A 21,345-nucleotide genomic window follows, 5' to 3' on the forward strand; every position below is an offset into this window, starting at 1 on the left:
ATAGGAGCACTAAGTTCAAGTTGGGTTTCCATCACAAACGATTCTATTGTGGTTTTAGACCCATGTCTCTCGCGGTATTCAAAACCAAATCTCTCGTCAGAGGTTTAGTAAATGGATCTGCCAAGTTCTTACTTGTCTTGACATAGACAACCTTGATGGTACCACTTTCAAGCAGTTGTCTCACATAATTGTGCCGAAGACCTATGCGTCTTGATCCCCCATTATACACTGCGTTGTACACTTTAGATAGTGTGGCCTCACTATCACAATACATGGGAATAGACGGCATTGGCACATCCCACAGACGGATGTCAGTAAGTAGATCTCTAATCCACTCTGCTTCCTTACCAGCCGCAGCCAGCGCTATGAGCTCAGCTTCCATAGTTGAGTGGGCAATACATGTCTGTTTCTTGCTCGCCCAAGAAATTGCTCCTCCTGCTAGAGTGAAAATCCACCCACTTGTAGATTTTGAATCATTGGTGCAATCAATCCAGCTTGCATCAGAATAACCTTCAAGTATTCTGGAAGAAGACGTGTATGTCAGTTCTAAGTTACTGGTCCTTTTCAGGTATCCAAGTACTCTACCCACTGCCTTCCAGTGTTCTGTCCCTGGATTAACAGTATACTGACTCAGTTTGCTTACAGCAAAAGCAATATCAGGACGAGTGCAATGCGTTGCATACATCATACTTCCAATAGCACTCGCATACTCCAGTTGAGCCACTGCTCTTCCAGAGTTCACATTAAGTTTCACACTTGGATCAAACGGAGTATTAAACTCTTTAATATTTAAGTGTTGAAACTTAGTCAGAATTTTCTCTATGTAATGAGATTGACTAAGAGAAATCTGACTTCCAGTTCTCTTCACCTTGATCCCAAGAATGGTATCAATTTCTCCTAGATCTTTCATCTTAAAGTTCAAGGACAAATATTTCTTAGTTTCAGAAATACCTTCAAGGTGAGTGCTGATGATCAACATATCATCAACATAGAGACAAATCACGACTGTATAACCGGGTTCGCATTTAGTATAAATACATCTGTCAGCACTGTTGTGTCGAAACCCGAAAGCAGTCACAGTGGTGTCAAATCTCTCATGCCACTGTTTAGGAGCTTGCTTCAAACCATACAGAGATTTAATAAGTCTACACACTTTGTTCCCTTGTCCAGGCATCACAAACCCTTCTGGTTGCTCCAAATAAATCTCCTCATTTAGATACCCATTTAGAAATGCTGTCTTTACATCCATTTGATGGATGTAAAGCCCTTTCAAAGTAGACACCGCTATCAGAGTTCTAATAGAACCTATTCTAGCCACAGGTGCATAGGTATCAAAATAGTCGATCCCTTCTCTCTGCCTATACCCTTTAGCGACTAATCTCGCTTTATAGGCAGAGATGGATCCATCTGGATGATACTTCCTTTTGAAAATCCATTTGGATCCAATAGGTTTCTTTCCCTTGGGTAGATCAGCTAACTCCCAAGTTCCATTTCCCATAATGGAATCCATTTCATCATTGACTGCCTCCTTCCACAAAGGAGCATCTCTTGATGACATTGCCTCGTTGAAAGTTTTAGGATCATCATCCAAATTTACAGCAAAAATGACCTCTCTCGTCACTTTCTTTTGAGTTCCTTCAACCAGGTAAGAAAAGAAATCATCTCCATAATTTTTCTCTTTTCTAACTCTAGTACTTTTCCTTGGTTCTTCAACTATTGGTGAGGGTTGAACCCTTTTCTAAGAAGTACTAGAAGTTGTGGTGCCATTTGAGTTTTCATCATCTCTAGAAAACTTGTTCTCAAAGAATTCCACATCTCTGGTGTGACAACCCTCACAAAACCAGGTATCCGTACGACTTAATTAGCTATTAATTGTTGCCTAATTACTGTGCTTAACTGAGATTTCTGATAAACTGCTACTTGATTGTTGATACATGTACATGTCTGCATCATACTTTGATTTTTCCTGTCACTACATTATTTATTTACTGAACTCTAGTGACAAACTTGATGCACAAAAAGCACAGTAGCACTAAACGGATACACAATGAACATGCTGATATAGCCAGCATCAGGCAGACACTGCCTCTAAAGGCCTGAATGAGCCAGAATTATTTTACTACACCCATAGTGTGTGTAAGGATACAAGGGTTGTATGATTACGTCTCTAGGGATAAGATGTAGAGATTTGGATGTGCCTAAAACATACTTTAAGCACGGAACACAGCACTTTTATTTACACACTAGCTTCTAGCTAATTAATAAAGTGCCAAAATACAAGGAATTATTCCCGACACTTTGCTGAATAAATTGTGTCGCTAAAAATATTACTTACGACGCTTAAAGGATATCTTAAGCACTTTAACGGATTCCTATCCAACCGAACAACCGGACAATACCCGGAACATAAAAATATTGCCAGAATTATTGTTAGTATTTTCTGAGCCAGTTAGGGTCCCTGATTACCCTAACACCCGTATCATAACGCAATAAACAACTAACGAGGTTAGACCCTTATGTAACCGACTTAACGTAACTAAACACTAACTGTTTAGTTGGAATCAAACCGGGTGGTCCCACCACCCTAACCAAATCGGCCCAACCAAGGGGGACAAGGCCGAATTCTTTTTATTATTTTATTACTTTTGTCTAATATCTAGATAGCACGAGACCCGTTGGACGATAACGCTTAAACTCTCTATAAAAGGCACACTCTCTCACACATATCACACACCACCACCCAACTCACTCCCTCTCTCCCTTGTGCTCCCCCTCACGGCCGAGAACCCCCACCACCACCCATCCGTTTTTCGGTTCAAGTCTCTACATTCCAAGTGCATACAAATCTTGAGGATCGCGTACGACAAAGCTTGGAACAAACGGAAGTTGAAGGACCTCGAGCATTTGCTTTTATCCACGCAGTTTTCGACTAGAATCTTCCCTAGCCCCGAGCTAGAGGTATATTGTTTAAAACTCGTTATTAGTCATGTTTAAAGTGGTTAAAAGGATTTTTATCGGTTAAATGTTGGTAACCCGCTTCATGAATCTTTAAAGTCTACTAAAAAGTGAAAATCGTTGGATAAAAGCACATAACGCGTGTAAATATTGTAGTATTTGAATATGTTGATTGTTAAAGCCCGATCTATGATGTGGTGGCTCTCATCATCGTTTAACCCGACTTTGTTAGGATCACGTATCTTGACATACACTTGTTTCTTTTGTACAAGGGTTAAAAGGTGAAACTCCACCACACGGGAAACATGAACTTGTGTAAAAGTGTCTTAACATGAAAAATAGTATTTAAAACGAGCCGATCTACGTATGTACAAGTGGTATATTCGTAGGACCGGGTGTTGAGAAAATCATGTTTTATAAAAGTTGTATAACAGGTTAACAAATGTGATTTTTATAGTCTACAAGTGTATAAACACTTGTGAAATGAAAGATCCGACAAAATAACAACTTTTATAAAAATTGTCGGAAGTTGTAAAGAGTGATTTGTTCCAAAAACGGGGTTTTTGCAAGAATAAACTATTTTATACATAGATCCACTAAATATAACGAGATCTACGTAATAGTTTTAGAAAAACTACAAGTTCATGTAATATTGTGATCTTACATATTAGTCTACGAATTCGAAGTGTTGAAACTTGTTTATTATGTTGGAAATTGATTGATTGAAATAAAAGAAGTGATTTTGTAAAAGAAAATGATACGCTTGAAAGCGTGGCCACCTCCAGTTACAGGGGAAACTCTGGCGAAATTTTCTAAAAATCTAACACTTAGGATTATTTACAAGTGTTAGACTACTTTGACATGTTTTCAAAAATATATTTCGCTACAACTTTATTTATAAATAATCGGAGGTGGGATTTTCACAAAAATAAACGTGATAAATATTTATTCGATAAATATATTTTTCACAACACTGTTTATGATTATTTTGTGAAAATGTATAAATATTATTTTTAGAGTAAAAATAATATTTACTAACTTGTCAAACCAAAATAATACCAACGCTTATACGACAAGCATAAAAGTTACAACGGTAATTTCTATTACCACCTAATCATTAAAACGTAACTTACGCATTACGCGGAAATATTCACCGACACGTATGTTGTCAACGTATTATTTTGGAAAGTATTATGTAAAGTGAAAATATATTATTTTTGAGAAAAATAATTATATTTGGGAATAAGAAATAAAAATATATTAAGTGGGACTTAATGAGATAGTATAAATACACATGTATTTAAATCCCCCATCCTTGGGAAGGAAAGTAAAATACCAAGTATGTACACGAAACGGTTGTCTAACCGTCTCCTAAAACTATAAGTTATAAAGCTAAGGCACGGCCATCCGTCTAATAGAATTAGCACCTGTAGGTCGTTGCACAGCTTCGGATATTCGGATTACTTGGTAGAGATACGCATTCACTGTGAGTTCATGTCCCCCTTTTCTCTAACTGTTTTCAGTTTACTTAACTGCGGGGGTGAAATACATGTTACTATGATTTACGAGTACTTTCAACGGTATGTTTAACGTAAGGAGGTGTTATACGATCATGTGAGTGGATAGGAACAACATGGGGCCATTAGTCCTCATGTAGGGACCGAGGGACAGGAGCGGTAGATCTATCTGGGTGTAGCGAGCCCAGCCCCCGGCCAAACTAGAAACGGACCGTGGGGTGACTTTGTCCACATACTTTGCCGTGGCGAAATCTGCTAGGTTTGAGTCTCCCTATTTGCACTTCACATATGTCAGTGGCCTTGCAAACCATTGATGATCACAAGTCCTCTTACACTGCTACATACCACAACTATTTTCATACTCACAAAGGTTTTACATACTTACTTACACATGAACTCGCTCAACATTATTGTTGATTTTTCAACTCACATGTATTTCAGGAAATTAAACGGATCTGGCACGGTATGGAACGTTTTCCGCTGCACTGGTCATGAAGTCATCAGGGTTTAGGGTTGTGTCTCTTACCTGGACAAGACACAATCCCTAAATCACGTTTATGTTTTGTTATAAGTTGAAATGTTACTGAACAAGGTTATGGTTGCATGTTAAAAACAATGGTATTGTATGATGTTTTCAAAAACTTAATGGATGACTTGCATGGTTTTTAAATTCATATAGCTTTGTTATGATTAAGCTATGGTATTAAGAAGTCACACAAATTAACCACGCTTCCGCAAAGCCAGGGTGTGACATCTGGATTCTACAACTATACCTGATTCGTCATCCAACAATCGGTAAGATTTACTATGCGAAGCATATCCAATGAACACACTCTTGAAAGCTCGTTCTCCCAGTTTGAGTGTCTTTGGATCAGGTACGCGATAGTAAGCAAGACAACCCCAAACCCTCAAATGCTCTAGGTTTGGTTTTCTTCCTTTCCATAACTCATATGGACTCGTAGGTATCACACGACTAGTGATCCTATTATGAACATAACATGCGGTTAACACAGCTTCCCCCCACATATTACGAGGTAGACCCGATTGGTTTAACATACAGTTAGCCATCTCTACCAAGGTTCGGTTCTTTCTCTCAGCCAAACCATTTTGTTGGGGAGTATATGGTGCAGTTCTCTCATGTATGATGCCTTCTTTTTCGCAGAATGCATCAAACTTTCGGTTAAAGTATTCTTCGCCTCTGTCCGAGCGAAGAATTTTATTGCGTTTCTCCTTTTGTTTTTCAACCTCAGCCTTATATATTTTGAATGCCTCAAAAGCTTCGTCTTTTGAATGCAACAAATAAACATATAAGTACCGGCTCGAGTCGTCACAGAAAGTGATAAAGTATCTCTTACCCCCACGAGTAAGAACTCCATTCAGTTCACAAATATCTGAATGAATTAGTTCTAGTAGTGATGTATTGCGTTTATGAACACTTGGAAAAGGTTTCTTTATGAATTTTGATTTAACACAAGTTTCGCATTTTTCAAAGTCTTTATCATTTAATTTTAATAAACCTTTAGTTTGCATTTTTTCAATGTTTTTAATATTTGTATGAGCTAAACGTTTATGCCATAAAGAAATTGAACAAGCGATATAATCAGAAGACATAATTTCATTCAAATCAAAACCAATTGCATTACATTCACCAATACTAGAACTAACACTACCACCACTATCACTATCACTTTCATTCCCAAACCCGTCAATCACAGAAACGCCCCCTTGATCCGAATCTTCTTCTTCACCAATCCCATCTTCAGCTAAGTCAAGACGATACATTCAACCCGTGTTCTTTGCTTGACCCACATAGATGTCATTTAGAGAAAACTTCACACGGAGATTCTTGATAACCAGCTTGTAACCATTCCGATCAAACTTATCAGCAGAAACAAGACCCTTGGTGATACCAGGAACATGCAACACGTCCTGAAGAGTAACCACTTGACCATCTCTGAAGTTTAGCCGCACCGTGCCTTTACCTCGAACCTCTACACGATGTCCATCAGCACATACCACCACTGTTCCTTGAGGAACAGGAGCATAAGTCAGAAACGAGCCACGATTCCCACAAACATGAACAGTGGCTCCAGAATCCAAAAACCATCCTCTACATGCCACAATGCATGTATATTGAGAAAGCATGTTAACTTCACCAAGACCCACATTGGCCACTAGATTGGTGACTTTCTCAACATCAATAGCACTCGTAGAACCAATCGTAGATCCAGATTTCCTCTGAGAACACCCTCGTGCATAATGCCCTATTTCTCCACAAGCATGACATTTACCAGACCTCTTTGGTTGATGGTTGTTAGTGTGTTGTGACTTCTTGAATTCTTTCTTCTTTGGTGCTGTAAACTTCTTATTCTTTGATGATGCCCCTTTTCCCTTTTGACCAGATCCTCCAGCAACATGATTCACACTCGATCCGACTTTACCTCTTTTGTCCCTGTTGCGCGTTTCCTCCTCAATTCGAAGGTGCTTCAACAGTTCATCCAAAGAGTAGTCCTCAGACTTGTGCATCATTCTCTTTGAGAAATCTTTCCAACCAGGAGGCAATTTTGCAATAATGACCCCTACTTGAAATATTTCTGGCAACGGAATAGAAAGTGCAGTCAATTTGTTAACAAGAACTTGGAGTTCATGCACCTGCTCCAAGATTGACTTGTCATCGACCATTTGGAAGTCTAGGTACTTGGCAATAAGGTATTTGTTAGTACCTTCTTCATGAGCCTTGTACTTATCTTCCAAAGCTTTCCACAATTCTCTAGCACTTTTTATTGGCGCGTACAAGTCATAGAGACGATCCGAAAGAGAATTTTTGATGTGGCCCAGACAAAGATCTTCAGCTTCCTTACGGATAAGTCTTTGCCTTGCCAAATCTTCATTTGGGAGCTCTCCTGCTTCACCAGGAGGGTCATCAGGGATTGCAGGCAGGTCAGGATCAAGGATATAGTAAAGTTTCAGCACAACTAGCATGAACTTAACCTTGTCCGCCCAGCGGGTATAGTTCTGACCATCGAATCTGTCCAACTTGACAAACTCTTGATTCATGAATCTCAGATTGGCTGTTGGTAGTTCAGAGTCCATTGATTCTGTTGATTAAAACACAAATTAAAATCCTTTAAGATTTTTGAAAAACAATTTAATCAAACAGTTAATTTATTAATTACTGAGTTATCAGCCAAATCAGTTTGTTCCAACTTGAGCAAACTGATTAAAGAAAGGTAGAAGGAGACTGTCCCGTTGTCGGACGAATTTAAAGAACATACAAAATTAAAACCAACCTGGCGTTTGAGATCGAAGATTCTTAAACGAAAAACTTGAACTGCACGGATGACTCCTGTCCTTAAAGGATTTTACGCGCTCGTATTGCTGTGAGCTGCAGCGTAAACTCCCAGGATTTAATGCATAACTGATCTGGTATTCCAACAGCAATGGAAACCAGAAAACGCAGAAGCTGGAACGAAAACAAAATCACACAATAGAGAGAGAGAGCTGCGAATTTGATGTGTGTAGAATAGGTTTCAGGAAGCTTTTATTTATAGTTTTAGTTATACCAGAGAATGAGAAAATTAGGGAGTGAGATAACAATCCATAACCAATTCGAATTACCTATCTCATATGAATTCGGTTACTAGATAATTATCCTTATACGAATTCGATTTACTATGGGATAACCCCCCCACTGTTTTCGAATCCATCCCTATCTCCTTCTTATCTCATGTCATTCGGTTTACAGATCTGACCCACCTGAAACCGAACCTTAGCTAAAAATAAAAGCTCCTAGCGACGATGCGTACGTGCGCCTCAAACCCGACCATTCACGCCTCAAACCCGACCATTCACGCCTCAAACGCGACCATTCGCGAGCTCGCGGCTCGGCTCGGCGCGCGTGTGGGCTTCATCCAATTCTCAACCCATTTAACACTATGAAGGCCCATAAGGGGAAATCCCTTATAAACCACTCTAACTTCATTCACTCCACCAATATGGGATGAAGGAAACATACCAACTTGTATGTTCCTCTTTAATATTTCCAACAGTGAGTAGGGGATACCCGCTATAACATATCCAGCACCCCGGGTCATTAATGGATCACTTTACTATTTTTATGTTCTTTTTCCTTATAGAAAACATTATTTATCTATTCTATCGATAGTGAGTGGTTCACCTGTCTTCTCTTTCTTTTTCTATCATTTGTACCTGTAAGAACATTTGTACCTGTAAGAACAGTAACCATTAATGTTGTTCGGCTCTTTTTAGGACTTTTCATTTTATTCCACCAACTTTTCTTGCTAAATAAAACTCATTACATGGAAGTCATTTTCTACTTTTCAAGCTACCACAATATTTTTTTCTAAAATTGAATTCGAAAACTACTTATCTCTTTATATATGTTTTTTATCCGGGTCAAATAAAAATCAAACAATTCAAAAGCAAATATTCGGTCAATATCACATATATAGAGTTTTATGCAATGGAAATGGTTAGCACTGTTGAGAAAGAAGATAAGAAGTGTATCAGTTGTAAGATACAATAAAATGATTAGCAACCTTCCAAGGGATGCTTTGAGTGTTGGAATGTAGTTATGTAGATTATTCCTTGGGTTTATTAGTATTAAGCCTATGGGTCCAGCAAGTTAGGGTTTTTATTTTTTTATGTCTAAAATCACATCATACATGTCTTTTGTAGCATTTAAACCCGTAATCATATAGTTAAGAAATACATCACTTTACCACCAGCTAGACCTGACAAAACAAGTGCATCCATTTCATTTTGTGTTATTTTAAGATGGGTTAAGATGGGCCAAACAAAATTAATCACTAGGTTAGAATGGATTATGAAGTGGTGGATAAAAAAAGAGTAGATTATGATGGGTATGAGATAAAATCCAAGCGGGTTAGGATAGGTATTACATAAAATCACTAAACTAATTGCTACTCGAAGATATCTCTTCACAATTGTGACTTCACCAATCGCCGCCGTAGTACTCTCCCGTCGTTATTCGTTTAAAAATAATGAAAATTTTTAAAATAATAAAATGAGTTAATTAAATAGTTAGTCCATGTGGTTTGAACAAAGTAACATACTAATGTATTAATAGTTTAAAATCACATTCTAGGGTATTAACTTTTCATTTTGTAACATTTGGTGGTATTAACGTTATTTGTAGGTTTAAAATCACATTCTATTAGTACCTAAGTATATTATTTTATGCAAACCACAGGGACTAACTATGTTAATATCCTAGAAGTTAATACCTCCAAACGTTACAAAATAAAAAAATTAATACCCTAAAAGGTGATTTTAAACAATTAGTACCTAAGTATGTTATTTTGTAAAACAACAGGGACTAACTATATAATTAACTCTAATAAAAAAAATTAAAAATAATTAAAAAATCTAAAAAATTAAAAAATTGCAAAAATTGCAAAAATAATAAATAAAACATCTAAAAACTTCTAAAAATTCAAAACAAATATCTAAAAAAACCAAAAAAATCTAAAAAATAAAAAATAAAAAATCTAAAAAAATCTAAAAAAATAAAAAATACTAAAAATTCTAAAAAAAATTAAAAAAATTAAAAAATTTTGAAAAATTCAAAAAAAGAAACTATAAAAAATTGAAAAAAAAACTAAAATATATAAAAAATTATATAAAAATATAAAATTATAAAAAATTATAAAAAAATTAAAAATTAAAAATAAAAAAATTGTAAAAAATATAAAAAATTTCTAATAATATAAAAAATAAAAAAAATCCAATATTTCAAAAAAATAAAAAACAAATTAAAAAAACCTAAAAATAAAAAAATAAACAATAATTAAAAAATAAAAAAGATAAAAAACTCTAAAAATTCAAAAAAAAATAAAAAATAAATAAAAAAATTCATACCACTAATTCTAAAAAATCATAGTTGATTTTATTTTTTGAATTTTTTTATTTTTTAGTTGTTTTTTATTTTTTTTAGATTTTTTTAAAGTTTTACATTTTTTTATTATTAGATTTTTTTTATTTTCTGGAATTCTTTTTTTTTACTTTTTAGATATTTCTGATTTTTTTTCAATTTTTTGATTTTTAGTTGTTTTTTTATTTTTTAAGATTTTTTTATTTTTTTGAAATTTTTGAAATTTTAACAATTTTTTATTTTTTAGAACTTTTTTGGTTTTTTAGAATTTTTTTTAGTTTTTTGATTGTTTTTTATTTTTTAATAATTTTTAATATTTTTTGTAAAATTTTTTTAGAATGTTTTTGATTTTTTAGAATGTTTTTTACTCTTTAGAATTTTTTGAATTTTTTACAACTTTTCTGATTTTCTTTATTTTTTAGGATTTTTTAGAGTTTATATATTTCTTTAGATTTTTTTGATTTTTTTAGATATTTTAGATTTTTTTTATTTTTTAGAATTTTTTTATTTTTAGATTTTTTAATAATTTTTAGAATTTTTTTGGCTTTTTGGAAATGTTTGATTTTTATAGTTTTTTTAGTTGTTTTTATTTTTAGATTTTTATTTTTTTTTTTGATTTTTTTTTGAAATTTTAGCTTTTTTATATGTTTTGTTTTTTTTATTTTTTTGGTTGTTAGAAGGTTTTTATATGAGTTAATTACATAGTTAGTCCCTGTGGTTTGCACAAAATAACATAGTTAAGTACTAATAGTTTAAAATCACCTTCTAGGGTATTAACTTTTCATTTTGTAACATTTGAAGGTATTAACTTCTAGGGTATTAACATAGTTAGTCCCTATGGTTTGTACAAAATAACATACTTAGGTACTAATGGAATGTGATTTTAAACCTACAAATAAGCTTAACACCTCCAAATGTTAAAAAATGAAAAGTTAATACCCTAGAATGTGATTTTAAACTATTAGTACCTAAGTATGTTATTTTGTGCAAACCACAGGGACTAACTATGTAATTAACTCTTTTTATAATTTTTAAGATATTTTAGATTTTTTTTTTTACTTTTTTTTGTTTTTTAGATTTTTTTTTGAGTTTTTAGATTTTTTTGTATTTTTTTAGAATTTTTTTGAATTTTTAAGATTTTTTAGAGTTTTTTTTATTTTTTAAGAATTTTTATATTTTTTATATTTGTTAAATTATTTTTTGATCTCATCTTTACCCAAACCTATATTAACCCAAACCCATCCTAACCCTAAGAGCATTCCCATCCAGTCCATCATATGTAGTGTGTGGGGTTTTTAAAATGTAAAGAGTATAAAAAGTGGTTGTGAGTGGAGGAGAGAGAAAATATTACTGTTCATCTGTATATTTGGGGGGACACTGTTCACCCACTATAATTTTTTAATATATATTGAAAGTGGTTGTGAGTGAAAGAGAGAGAAAAATGTAATATATATTGAAAAGGAGAGAGAAAAAGTATTTGTTTTTAGTGGAAATATATTGATATAGAAGTTGTTTTTTAGTGAAATGTATGTATATTTTTAGTGGATTGGATGTGAATGCTCTAACCCATCTTGACCCATTACCCATCCGACTTTTTTTTTTAAAATGCCCATCCTGCCTTTTTGATCACATACCATAACTCCGTCCAAAAACTCCATTTTTAACTAGTGGTTTTCAATTTAAATCTTTCCAGATGCCATTTTGATCCATTCTTTTTCTTTTATTTCTAATTCAAAAAACCCTTTGATTATTAAAAAACATAAAACAAAATAGAGTTAAATGCCATTTTAGTCCCTGGGTTTGGGCCATTTTTCCAGTTTTGTCGAAAGGTTTGAAACGTTGCTATTTTAGTTCAAATAGTTTCAAACGTTGCCATTTTAGTCTACTGGGTTAACTTCATCCATTTTTTTCTGTTAACTAGAAGGGCAATTCAGTCATTTTTATGTAATTCTGCTAATTAGAAGGGCAATTCGGCCATATAAAATGACCAAATTGCCCTTCTCGTTAACAGAAAAATGAGATGAAGTTAACCCAATGGACTAAAATGACAACCTTTCAAACTATTTGGACTATAATGGCAACATTTCAAACCCTTGGACTAAACTGGCAAAATGCCCCAAACCACAGGGACTAAAATGGCATTTAACTCATACAAAATATTAATAATTAGTTAATAGTATACAAACACATAATTACACACACTCTTCCCCCAACCTCCCCCTCTCTACCTCTACCTCTCTTTCTCTCTCTCTGCATCTCCCACCCAACACCACTGTGCACCACCACCGTTTCACAACCCCCACTCTCCCTCTCATGTCTCCCTCACTCAACCACCACAACTACTGTCTAATCAAAACCCACCACCCCCAACATCCCCAAATCAGAATTGCAACAATGGGCGCCAGACCCTGTGGGTGCAGGTCCACCTCAAGCCCATATTTCATAAACAGTGTTAACGACATCTTCTGCTTAACACGATGGCCGGGAACCAGTGAGAAGCGGTGGCGCAGCAACACCGCCGCCGTTATCGACTTCATCTGCAAGTAAGCCAAATCCTTCCCTAAACAAATCCTGGGCCCTGCATTAAACGACGCAAATCGGAACTGATCTTTCATTTCAAACTTTTTACCGTCATCGGATAACCATCTTTCCGGTCGGAATTCAAGAACATCTTCACCCCATATAAACTTCATCCGACCGGTAGAGTAGACTGGATAAGTGATGGTGGTGGTGGGTTTTGATTAGGCAGTGGTTGTGGTGGTTGAGGGAGAGAGATATGAGAGAGTGTGGAGGTTGTGAAACGGTGGTGGTTGTGGTTGTGGTTGTGGTTGTGAGTGGTGGTGCACGGTGGTGTTGGGTGGGAGATGCAGAGAGAGGGGGGGGGGAGGGTAGAGGCATAGATGGGGAGGTTGGGGGGAAGAATGAGAAAGAGTGTGTAATTACGTGTGTGTATATATATTAATTAATTATTAATATTTTGTTTATTTTTTTAATAATCATAGGATTAATTGATCAAAATGGCATCTGGAAAGATTTAAATTGAAAATTTCTAAAATACCCTTGGTTAAAAATGGGGTCTTTGGACGGAGTTAAGGTATGTGATCAAAATGACAATAAAAGGGAAAAGTCAGAGACCCAGATAAGAAAAAAAATTTATTTTGACTAAAATGCAAATTTGGACAAACCTCAGAGACTAAAATGGCAATTTACTCAAAATATTTAGTTAATAAATTTTCCATCTCTCTAGTAAATAACATGGACGACCACAAACTGAAACTGATCTAAAACTTAAAATAATATAATTTTAACATAAGGCATTGATAAGAAAAAGGAGGAAAATGGAATATGAATTATCATTTCTAAGTATGAGCAGATCTAGCTGATTGAACAAGATGGGTTTTCAAAATCTTGACGTGGGCCTCATGAGGTGAAATATTTGTGTCCACAAAAAAAATAATGAATATTCATTGCAAGAAAGTAGATGCAAATGCTTGATATTTGTGTTAACCAATCAAAGACAGTTGAGAATAAGAAAATGTAAGGCCACAATTCAAAGAGAAGAGTCATTGATGTCTCCCCACTAGAAGAGCGGATTAAGAGTATGTAATGATAATGGAAGGTGCAAAATGTAATTATCAAATATTATATTATATATTATAAATTTGTAACACATTTATGCAATAATGGATTGTAACTTGTGCTTATTTGATGTTTCATGTATTGTATGTACTGTACATGTTTGTGTGTTTGTAAGTACTAGTTAAGGATAAAACTACCGGCTTGAATATTTAACACAACACAAAACAAATATGCATTTGTCATAGGTGTAGAGTCGTAAAAGTATTGAAATAAAATAAGTTAGTCAAGTAATTAAGTAAAAAAGGTTGGCATGTCATTTTTTCAATTACCAAAAGTTAGAAGAGAATGTATAATTTGCTAAAAAATGATGGTTAATACTGTTTCATGTCAAAAGTTTGAGAGGTGTTATTTATTCTTTTTACAAAAAAGTTAATGAACAAAGGTTTAGTAAAAAATTAAAAGAGTTAATTGCCCGAATAGTCCCTGTGGTTTGTCATTTTTTCACCTTTAATCACTAAGGTGGTGTTTGTTTTTTGCTAGAAGCACTTCAGAACCTTTTATGTCTGCGTCGCGCAGACATAAGGGTCTGCAGTTTGTTTGTTTTCTCGCAGACCTTTCATTAAAAAAGGTCTGCGAGACCTCTGCTTCAAACAGACATTGAACCTTGTCTTCTAAGGTCTGCACATCTCTTCTCTCTCTTCTCACCTTCTCATCTTCTCCCTCCAGACACCACCTCCATCCGCCACCACCTGCACCACCACAACCTCCACCTCCTCCGACACCTCCATCCGCTGCCACCATCACACCTCCGACACCCATCACCTCCGACACCCATCACCTCCACCTCCACCTTCAACAATCACCACCTCCACCTCTGAAATCATAACCACCACCGTCAATCCTACCGTCGATCTCTCTCTCTCTCTCTCTCTCTCTCTCTCTCTCTCTTCAGAAACCCCCAAATCGAAGCCATGGCCGTCAATCATAACCACCACCGTTCTCTTCTCCCTCTCTCTCTCTCTCTCTCTTCAGAAACCCCCAAATCGAAGCCATGGTGAAATTAGGGTTTCGTTTTTATGTTGGTTGACGGCGGCTGAAGTGGTGGTGTTTGGCTTCGTGGTGGCGGTGGTGTTTGGCTTCGTGGTGGCGGTGGTGCTTGGTGGTTGCGACGGGGTTGGTGGGGGAGGAAGGAGGAGATGGTGGTGGTGAGTGTTAGGTGGTGGTGGTTGCGACGGGGTGGTGGTGGCTGAAGTGGTGGTGGTTGGTTGTGGTGGAGGTGGACGGTGGTTGTGCTGGTAGAGGGAGGCAGAGAGAGAGAGAGATCAGAGAGATGGTGTGTGTTGTGTGTGTGTTTAGTGTGAGAAGATGTTTTATATTATATAAAAAAACAAACCCTCTTCTCCTTGCAGACTGTAGACATTTGGTCCACCTCTTCTTCTGCAGATGCCTGCAGATGTGGTTCGCAGACTGTAGACCTTTTCCCGCAGAAAAAACAAACATCACCTAACTTTTTAAAATAACACGTCTGCTCCCTGTGGTTTGCTTACTTGTTACTCGGACAGTCCCCACACTGGATGTGCGTTAAATTATTCAGTTAAGTGTTTGTAAATTACATAAATGCCCTTACTATTTTTTTCAAACATTTTAATTTATATCGAGATAGTTGGTAAACGTGCGAAAAGCTGCGCCGCTACCCCTTACTATTGAAAAAAAAATTAAAACAATTAAAAGGAAATATAATTAAATGGGCCCCACATATATATGAAAAAACAAATTAAATAAATTTCTTAAACCCAACCCTAGCCCCCTCGTCTTCCCCCGTTTTTTCTAAAACCTGCAACACCATCACCATTCCCCCCACCCTCCCTTCCTCGGCGACTCGCAACGCGGTATCACCGCCGCCGGCGTCACCCTGAACTCCAACTTTCCCCTTTTCCTCTTCCGGCACCGTCATCTATCACCACCCCAATTTGTTTCTCCCACAACTGCACCAACTCCACCACTTCATTATCCAAGAAATTCTCATTCTCAATCCTTAATCTCACCTCATTCTCAATCCTTAATCACGTCTTTCTATGTTGGAAAGCAACATTGCTTCTTATAGTTTAGTTGAAAATGTGCATTTAACAAGTGTATTTTTGTTGTCCATAAAGTTTAGGGCATGTTTGACTAAGCTTTTTGAAAACAACTTATTGACTTATTGGTTTTTTTGGAAAAGTCAGCAAGGAATGACTTTTTGAAAAAATCACTTTTCCCCTCACATACACCCTCATTGCCAAACATCATTTTGGAGCTTATGACTTTTCAGAAAGCCAATAAGTCAATAAGTTGTTTCAAAAAGCTTACCCAAACATGCCCTTAATGTTCTGGGTTTAGTTCTGTCAAGCATAGCTGGTTGTATCACATAAATTTACACCAGGGGGTTCTGGGTTTATAACCTTTCCCCAGCCGTTAGCAATAGTATTTTAGTTGTCCATGAAGTTTAATGTTCATATGTGGTGTTGGTGGTTTGATGATGATCGTGATACTCGTTTTTCCGGTAACATAAGGGTTGCTGGATGGTCGGGTGTAGGTGATGGACTCATGGAGGTTGAAATGAAGTTGGTGGTGGATAGGTCCCACTTTATGTTTTTTAATGATTTAATTATTGTTTTAAATGATAAAGGGTATTTAAGTCATTTTACACAAACTTAACTGAATAAGCTAATGGTCATCCATTCCGGACACTATCCGAGTAACAAAAATCAAACCACAGGGAGCAGACATGCTATTATAAAAAGTTAGGGAATAAATGTGAAAAATGGCAAACCACATACACCATCCAGGCAATTAACTCAAATTAAAACAGACCGTTCAAAAAAAAAAACTCAAATTAAGACATATACTATATACAATACGGGGGGTTAAGTTTAAATATTAGAATGTTGAGGGTTTGTGTTGAAAGATTTAAACTTGAAAGTTTAAAAGTTTAGGGGCCAGGCTGAAAAGGATGCAGAAGATGAGGGGTCAAGTTGTAAACTACAAAGAAAGTTGAAAAGAATAAAAGAAATAACAAAGCACATAATCACCAACCTTTGTTTTTAAGCGTATATAGAACAGATAATCTTATAGTAGTAATATATAAATAAACAATTAAAAGTATCAAGTTAAATCGATCGTCTCGATGTCAACGTGTAAATATGCGACTCATGATTTATGTGTTGGACATGATTTTTGTGTTTATGTCATGTTAATCTTTGTGTAAATATTTTAGGTTTGTGTTGTTTTTTATCCATCAAATAGTAAGTACCACCTATTTAACGCTCCTAGATGAAATTATTGAATGGGTGAAAGCAATATACCATTTATGGATCATTGGCAGATCAAATTTGAATGAAAATATCCTAGATCACCTATGTAAAATCAAACAAATATATAAATAATTAAATTTAGTGAATGTGTGAGTTGTCCCCTTCATCTGACTCGGGAAGATTTATGATTTAAGAAAAAATATCCAAGCTATTCTAGACCTAGACCAACTGAAAGGTGTGATATATTAAAAAAACGCTCATTCTATTTCCATACTTTTAAAATATTATTTTTTATCCTTTCCATCAATGTTTTAAAAACCGGTTTAAACCGGCCGGTTGAAACGGTTAAACCGGATGCTGGATGCTTGGCCGACACGAATCATACCGGTTACTAAGGAGACGGCAAAGAAGTTGTACCGCCGGTAAATTTGGTCATGCCTGTTTAAGTCGGTATACAGGTACCAGTTCATACCTGGCCAATTAGTCAAAATTTTGAACTTTCAATTTTTAGTTGTCTAAAAAGGTGACTATTTACCTTCTTAGTTAAAGTGTAAAACTTAGCGTCCACAATTGACAATCCACATCGATCAAACTTCTTCCTCACTCAAAGATAGAAAATCATTGGGTTTTTCAAATTAAGTTCTTCAACCGATTATCCAGGTTTACCTTCTTTTGACTTTTGTTCAATTATTCATGTTGTTAATTGTTATAGTGCTTGTTAATTGCTATATAATGGGTTATTTAATCATGAACTGTTGGATAGTTTTTTTATGAGTAAATTACAAAAATCGTCCTTTATGAATGTCACTTGTTGCAAACCGTGTCCTTTGTCTTTAATAATTACAGAAAAGGTACTTTATGTTTACAAACCTTTACACGTTATGTCCTTTAGCTCTAACTTAGTTAATTTTCATGGTTAAGTCTGACCAATTGGACCCCACATGAGGGTATCTTGGTCATTTTACCCTAAATATTAAAATAATAATCATAAAAAATAAAAATAATTTATAATAAATACATTAATCATGTTTAAAAAAGATTATACATATATACAGACATAACTTTTTTCTCTTTATCACATTTCTATCCCTCTCTCTCTCTAACTTCCCTACCACCAGCATCACCGTCTCCCACCACCTCCCCCCACCACAACCACCGTCACCGCCATCCACCTGCCACTAACAAAACCACCACCCCACCAGCAACCACCACCACCTTGAAGCATTGAAGATTACCCCTTCTATCGATATCTTCACACAGTTTCATCCTCACCACCATCTCAATCCTCCATTATAACCTACCTCACAGAAACTCTAGGCTTTCCAAAACACAGAGCCGTATTCTTCGACAATCGATTTTCATCCACCCAAACAAACCATCATGATAAGCCATACTCAATTTCAGGTGTTTCTGCAGATAAAAAGATCTTGAAAATCCCTAAAAAAGGTAAAACTTGAAAATCATACAAAAAAAAGAAAAGAAAAACATAGCTAATAATACCTTAAGAAGCTGGCGCTTTTTAGCAGTGACCACTTCTCTAGTTAACCCAAATGGCTTCATTGCATCAATGGCTGCATCCATTCGAGAATCACGAGGCTGCAACCTCATTTCAAGAAACACAAATGGGTAATCATCGATCAGTTTATTAATCTAAAAACTCTTGAAAAAACCCTAAAATAATTGTTAAAAATGATACCTTTGGTGGTCTTCCTCTTCTTCTTGAGTTCTTGGTGCCATTTTGTTTCAAGAAACTTTGTTTTTTCTGTGGGTTGTATCAAATGCAGAGAGAAAAAGATATTAGCAAGGTGAAAAGATGGAGACAGAGTGGTGATTTACACACACATTTTGCACACAAATGACAAAAACACACAGAGTAACCCAAAAACTATGGGTTTGTTTAGGCACATGATGTACGGAACAAGAAAACGGATCGTTTTAGTGTGGGGGAGAATTAATACTTACCCGAAATGAACGGGGAGGAAGAGATGTTGAGGTTTCGAGTGAAGGACCATTGGTGTCGCGTATCAGAGTGTGTGGTGGTGGTTGGGTGGAGTGGCTAGAGTGGGTGGTGGTAGTAGGAGTAGGTGGTGGTGGTGGTGGTGGTAGTCGGATAGAGAGAGAGAGAGTAGGGATGGCAAAAAAGCCCAAGCTCGACGGATATACCCGAAACCCGAAACATACGGGCTGGGTATACCCGAAGCCCAGTGGGTATGGGCCGGGTACGGGCTTAAAAAATAAAATAAATTGGGTATGGGATTTAGTGATACCCGCCTGATACCCGACCCATTTACCCGAATAATACCCGAAAGTATCATATTATAGATTTCCATACGTATAAACTTAGTACATATACTTATTAGTTATTACCTTCTCTATAGTTATATGTGGATATGTATTTGGCACCTAGTGAACAAATAACTTATTTTTGAGCATGTATATTTGATATGGAAGCTATCACCCTTTATTATGTGGATGTTTATGCAATTAGGTGGTCCTAATACAATTATTTAATTAAATAATCGTTTTGATTTAGTTTGATATATGTGGTCTGAATATGATATGAAGTTATTAATCATATTTTCATTTGTTATAGTCATTAAAGTAGTAAATTATATAAACATCAAAGTAAAAATTGCATATTTTTCTCAATGGGTATTTTTATGAAATTAACGGGTATACCCAATACCCGTGGATATGCCGATACCCGACGGGTAACGGGTCGGGTATGGGACAAAGAATTACAACCGGGTATGGGCCTGGGATTACCAATACCCGGTCCAAGCCCGGCTCATTGCCATTCCTAAGAGAGAGAGAGGGAGGGAGAGAGAGTATGTATGTGTCTTTGTATATATTTATATTAGAGGAAATTACGATTTTGGTCCCTGTGGTTATATCACTTTTACCCTTTTAGCCCAAAAAAAGAATTTTTTTTAACATTTGAGCCCCTAACGTCTTTTTTTCTAACCATTTTGGCCCTAACACTAACCCCATCCATTAAATGTTAGGGGCCGAAAGGGTTAAAAAAATACGTTAGGGGTCTCAAAAAATGCCCGAAAGGGTTAAGGGTATCGGGCATTTTTTAACCCTTTCGGCCCATTGCCATTCCTAAGAGAGAGAGGGGGAGGGAGAGAGAGTATGTATGTGTCTTTGTATATATTTATATTAGAGGAAATTACGATTTTGGTCCTTGTGGTTATATCACTTTTACCCTTTTAGCCCCAAAAAAAGAATTTTTTTTAACATCTGAGCCCCCAACGTCTTTTTTTCTAACCATTTTGGCCCCTAACACTAACCTCATCCATTAAATGTTAGGGGCCGAAAGGGTTAAAAAAATACGTTAGGGGCCTCAAATGCTGCTGACCTGGTTTGCTCCCATGTCTCAAGGGCCTCAAGTTAACTTATGCTGATGGTTGTAGCACAAAGTTCTTCAAAATCCATCTTCCTATAAGATTAAGGGCGCCATCTACAAAAACATAAGCAAGCATTTATTAAACATGATGATTTTAAGGTTATGTAACCAAACTTGATTCCTTACTGAATTTAGATATTAGGAACTGCATTTGTAGCATCACGCATGAGTGTGCAAATAATTTCCGAACATTAGGATTAGAATCTTTTTGAAAAAAAAAAAAAAAAGCTAACCGTTCTAAAGTTGTCATGAGACACATGCCCATGTTTGTTTTGTTCCAAAGGCATAACTGAGCTCTTAGATAAAACCAATTCATTATTTGTCAAAGATTTTGACAGTGCCTGAAATTATTAGCCAAACAATAATGTACCTCGAATCACATGATCATGTAAATAAACATATATAGGAAAAAAAAACATGATACCTTAAGTGCAACATGTTTGAATGGCAAAGCATGATGATACAGTTTCATAAATTTAAAAATCAATATATCTAAAGAAATTGGATGGCTTTCAAGCTATCAGCATACACATGAGTATGATTAAAACTTATTTCTAATAGAAAAAAAAAATTCGAGGTGGTTTGTAAAGGATAAAATAACCGATTCTAATCACCCTTCTAATTTATATTTCTCCATTTAATTCTTTTTGGCCTGTTCTATTTTCACACCCCTATAATCTT

The 21,345-nt window shown here is 35.8% G+C and overlaps 1 long non-coding RNA gene across 1 annotated transcript; it reads right to left on the bottom strand.

Moving 5' to 3' along the window:
• Nucleotides 1-20,616: 20,616 nt before the first annotated feature.
• On the bottom strand, nt 20,617-21,083 carry LOC118482263. The gene is made up of 2 exons (XR_004868084.1): nt 20,898-21,083; nt 20,617-20,718 (listed from the first exon to the last, which is right to left on the bottom strand). It is a non-coding gene; the product is annotated as an uncharacterized LOC118482263 (long non-coding RNA).
• Nucleotides 21,084-21,345: the final 262 nt, after the last annotated feature.

The sequence above is a fragment of the Helianthus annuus genome, chromosome 9 (genome assembly GCF_002127325.2).
Source record: "Helianthus annuus cultivar XRQ/B chromosome 9, HanXRQr2.0-SUNRISE, whole genome shotgun sequence".
Taxonomy (NCBI): Eukaryota; Viridiplantae; Streptophyta; class Magnoliopsida; order Asterales; family Asteraceae; genus Helianthus; species Helianthus annuus.